Raw genomic sequence first — 5,776 nt, forward strand, 5'->3', positions numbered from 1 at the left:
TATGCATCTATCCCTGGGGACCATGTCCACCCCTAAGTAGAGTTTGTTTTTCCTCGGCACGATGGCATCTACCAGCAGGACAATGCAATGGGTCACACATCTCGTAGTGTACGTGCGTGTTTCGAAGAGCCCAGCATGAGGTTATCGTACTCCCCCACCACGAATCTCTTCGAATTTAAACTCAATCGAGAATCTGTGGGACCACCCTGATCAAGCTGTTTGTGACATGGATCCTTAGCCGAGAAACCTAGTGCAGCTAGCTACGGCACTGGAGTCGCTATGGCTCCACATCCTTGTCGATACCTTCCAGAACCTCATTGACTCTCTTCCTGCACGTCTCACGCCGACGTGCGCTGCAAAAGGTGGCTATTCACAATTTTGACAGGTGGTAACATTAATGTGAGTGATATTTGAGTCTCGGACAATTGTTGAAGTCATTGCCTCTATTGAGATATCTTCAGCACAAGCCAAATGTGACATTCATTGAATTTGCGATACTATACGGGGTGTGGGAAAGCTTAGGACAATGTACACTCATTTGTGGGGACCACAGTTCTATTCCCCCATCTGGCAATTCAAGCCTAAATTATTATTTCTCTCGTCGTCACGGGACGTTGTAGCACAGTGGGTTTCTACCGTGACCAATGTAGTCGTCAGTGTTAGCTAAATAAAAATGTCTGTACCATTCTTGCATTGTCTGGTTGAAATCGGTCTAAAGTCAGTTTGCTCGCCTGCAACATTTCATTCGCTGTCTACAGAACACCTTTTACTAAATTATCATCCAACACTCATTTTATGTCGTACCTCACATGTGAAAGCGAAAATATCAGCACTGGATGGTGTCGTGTCTGACAATTCGCAATTTTTCACAAACACAACTTTTATTGATGTAAGTTCACAAGGTTGATGACCGAACAACAAACGAAAGGTAACAATAACGATACCAGTAATAGCCTCCTAATTGAGGCAAACAAAAGTTCACTTCTAATTTCCCACAAAGGTTCGATGTAACAGACACACACTAATTAGATTAGATTAGATTTACTTTCATTCCAATTGATCCGTAGTGAGGAGGTCCTCCTGGATGTGGAACATGTCAGAAAAACAACAATACATGACAAATATTTACAACTAAAACAAATAAGCTAATGTACCATTCCACAGGTCCCAAGTGGAATGATCGTCATTTTTAATGAACACTAAGAGTCATTTTACAAATACTAATGCACTGAATTTAAAATAAAAAACGTTTTTTATTTATTTATAAGGTAATATTTATTTATAACAGTCCAATTCAGAGACGAAGATGTAATATTCAACAGTCGCAGTACACGACGTCGGCATCCGGCGTGAACTGAACTTCGGATCTGGTTCTACCCCTAAATAGCTGTCTCCAGCCAATTAGGTTTTGGAGTAGTGATACTTCCTGCAGCCCGTGGGTCGGGCTCCCCCTGCAGGAAGTAGTGCTCGGAATGTCTGTTTCCATTACCTTGTATGTAAATAACCGGTGTTTACCATGATGCTTTTGGTAAACCTTGGGCATAGATAACCTCATCCTCTGTGGTGTAATATGGATTGCCGGCCCTCAGGGGCTACCTTGGCTCAGGTATAACAGATGGAATTGAAAGGATATGTGTATATTCCGAAATAGCTTGTACGTTAGGGAGGACCACACACTGTCATCCTACACTACATTCCTCGTGTAGTCTCTACACTAACTGATGGTATTCGCATCAGGTGGAGTACCTAAAACTTGTATTATGGACATACACACACACACACACACACACACACACACACACACACACACACACACACACACACACACGCACACACTTCCAAACGATATAATGGTGTGTCTCTATGCACAGATTTCCTGCCCTGTAATTAATGAAAAGATTTTCTTTTGAAATAAGTATATTCTGTAAACAACAAATCGACTGATAGACCAGATGGACTGTGATGTCAACATAAGTGACCTCAGCTTAATAAGTATTGGCGTACGTGAAGGTCTTCAGTTAACACCATGATTGGCTCAGATGACATTCGTCTGGACGAAAATTATCCTTCACTCCTAAACTGATTTGTCCCAAAATATTATCTCATATTTAATATGACAATGGAAGCACGCAAAGTAAACCAGCATGTATCACAGATACTGACAGCTGACAATATTCTGATCCTAAAGCGACCTGGGTTAAACATCTGGTGGTGTTAATTAAAACCTACCTTAGCTAATATCTTCCTATCTACTCTCAGTCCCAGATATCTGACATCCTTCACATCACTTAGCACTGTAACATCGTACCGGAGTGGAATGTTTCTCTTAATATAATTCACACAGGGTCAATGTGCATTGCTGCAAGCGAGAAGGATGTATGGGCCACGTGCAGACCGAGACTCGACCTGTTTCGGCTTTGCTCGGTACTTTTCGGAAGTACTCGGTGCAATGCGCCATTTTATTTAGGATTGAGGTGTGGGATTTTTCGTTTTGGCACGACGCTTTGCAGTTCGGCAGAACAGTCACATAATCGATGGGTACCAAAAATTTTTCTAAGGAACGAAATTGCAACAGCGTGCAGAAAGGATGCAAATATTTAATTGAGAATGATCACCAAAAAATTACAACGATCGACAGGTGGGATTCATTGTCCTCTACATCAAGGAGAGCTTTATGCTGAATTTGTAGGCATGGAGTTCGTATGTGGTGAAATACCACGCTTTATTCCTCTGTCAGTTTCAACAGTTTTCGATGAAACTGAACGATGAGTATCATTCGTTAAGCTAGGGTCATGCCTGGAACGATTTTTCGATTTAAAAGCCACTATTGTTGAATTAAAGAAGGATAAAGGAGAGCAGGAACGAAAATTAGGACATCCAGAATGGATTCCACACCTCGCATTTTAAGTAGACATGATGCACATTGTCCTACAATAAGACACTGCAGGGTAAGAAACATCTTATTTCTGATTTGTTGGGGATGCATTTAAAAAGAATATCTCATTGTAGAAGGAGCAAATTCTGAGAAAAAACACGGTCCATTTCCCAAAGCTCATTTACGATAAAGAAACGCGAGGTTTGAAGAATTCGTAGTGCCCTAAACGTTTTGAGGACACTGGCTATCTTACATCAGTTTTCAAGCTGTTTTCGATACAGTTTACCATTTCACTTGAAAGCGCCCCTGTCCATGTGCAGATGGAACTGACTGAGCTGCAGAGTAATTCCCGTTTGAAAGACAAATTCTTTTACGAGTGTGTTAAAACTACCCAAGAAGTCTATATTGTTTTCCTCACGAAAAATTTTCACGTTTCCGTAATTAAGTTGCGAACGTGACAAAACATTTCAGTCAAAATATGTGTGTGAAGGGCTTTTCTCTATTATAAAACTAAATAACTCACGATATTACTGCAATATCATATTAATCCGCCGATACCAGGCAGCTACTTTCCATTAATATGTACTCCCCTTAACGAGAATTACATTACAGCAAGAAATCCGGATTCGGTCCGGCACAAATTTTCATTGTCATCATTCCCTTATAGAGCTGCTGATGGTTCACATTCGCAAATGTAAAAATATTTCACGTATTAAATAACTCAAGATGACATGGCAACCTGACTGCGAAAATCTGTGAAACTGATTTCATCTGCCCGTATTCGGACAGTTTATCACCATCATTATTTATTGCACATACATAACTATTGCTCACACACAAGCCATATAGCTCCATGACAGACAAAAATATACAGATGCAAGACACACATAGAACATAATGAAATGATTAGCACATCAAGTCCCCGAATCATGACAAAATAGTTGTAACATCACATAAATTTATTATAAATGTTTGCCCATATACTTTTGTCTCGGGCATCTTAAGAGCTGGCTGGATCTGCTTCTTCGAGGGTCACTGAGGTACGCTCTCTCCACCTCGATCGCGGACAAGCTCTTGGACGTGCACCAATTGACTGGTGTAGAAATACAGGGTGATTCAAAAAGAATACTACAACTTTAAAAATGTGTATTTAATGAAAGAAACATAATATAACCTTCTGTTATACATAATTACAAAGAGTATTTAAAAAGGTTTTTTTTTTCACTCAAAAACAAGTTCAGAGATGTTCAATATGGCCCCCTCCAGACACACGAGCAATATCAACCCGATACTCCAACTCGTTCCACACTCTCTGTAGCATATCAGGCGTAACAGTTTGGATAGCTGCTGTTATTTCTCGTTTCAAATCATCAATGGTGGCTGGGAGAGGTGGCCGAAACACCATATCCTTAACATACCCCCATACGAAAAAATCGCAGGGGGTAAGATCAGGGCTTCTTGGAGGCCAGTGAGGAAGTGCTCTGTCACGGGCTGCCTGGCGGCCGATCCATCGCCTCGGATAGTTGACGTTCAGGTTTCATAATTAACCTTTTTCGTAGGACTCTCCAAACATTTGATTGTGGAATTTGCAGCTCTCTGCTAGCTCTGCGAGTCGATTTTCCTGGGCTGCGAACAAATGCTTGCTGGATGCGTGCTACATTTTCATCACTCGTTCTCGGCCGTCCAGAACTTTTCCCTTTGCACAAACACCCATTCTCTGTAAACTGTTTATACCAACGTTTAATACACCACCTATCAGGAGGTTTAACACCATACTTCGTTCGAAATGCACGCTGAACAACTGTCGTCGATTCACTTCTGCCGTACTCAATAACACAAAAAGCTTTCTGTTGAGCGGTCGCCATCTTAGCATCAACTGACGCTGACGCCTAGTCAACAGCGCCCCAAGCGAACAAATGTACATCTAAATGAAACTTTATAGCTCCCTTAATTCGCCGACAGATAGTGCTTAGCTCTGCCTTTTGTCGTTGCAGAGTTTTAAATTCCTAAAGTTGTGGTATTCTTTTTGAATCACCCTGTACTCTAGTAGGGAGAGTATCCTCCGCTCGTAGAACATGTTCTGTCCAGTCTAACCTTCTCGCAGTCACTCTCCCAATATCAGCTTTCTTAAACCGCCACGCCGGCCGCTGTGTCTCTGTGGTTCCAGGCGCTTCTGTCCATAACCGCACTGCTTCAGATGTTCTGCAGTGTCACTGCTACTACTATCGCAGATTCGAATTCTGTCCCGGGCGTGGATGTGTCATGCCCCACATGCTAAAGGTTCGAATCCTGCCTCGGGCGTGGATGTGTCATGCCCCATATGCTAAGTTCCATAGTGCTTCGAGCTATTTGAACCATAAACCGCCGATCTTCATTGTGCCTTATTACCCATCTTGCAGCTTCTGCAGTGTCACTGCTACTACTATCGCAGGCTCGAATCCTGCCTCGGGCGTGGATGTGTCATGCCCTTAGGTTAGTTAGGTTTAAGTAGTTCCAAGTCTAGGGGTCTGACGACCTCAGATGTTGAGTTCCATAGTGCTTCGAGCTATTTGAACCATAAACAGCAGATCTTCATTGTGCCTTATAACCCATCTTACAGTTTCTGCAGTGTACCGGGCCATAAATTTTCCTTGAAATCTTCCTCTCAAATCATCCGAATGCGCCCTTCCATTGTCTGTGTACTTGCCCATGTCTCACATTCATACAACACGACAGGCATGACATGTATAGCAGCATTTTGCTTTCCTGGGATTCGATGCTTGACATGTATGAAGCCTAGTTTACAAGACGACACTAGGTTGGAGGCAACTGCGCTACCGGTCACTGCGCATGCGCGCCGCGCGTTTGCACAACTCTTTGGTGAACTAAACACTTTCGGCGTGTTCCAACTTTGGTGACACT

The sequence above is a fragment of the Schistocerca piceifrons genome, chromosome 8 (assembly GCF_021461385.2).
Source record: "Schistocerca piceifrons isolate TAMUIC-IGC-003096 chromosome 8, iqSchPice1.1, whole genome shotgun sequence".
In the NCBI taxonomy this organism is placed as follows: domain Eukaryota; kingdom Metazoa; phylum Arthropoda; class Insecta; order Orthoptera; family Acrididae; genus Schistocerca; species Schistocerca piceifrons.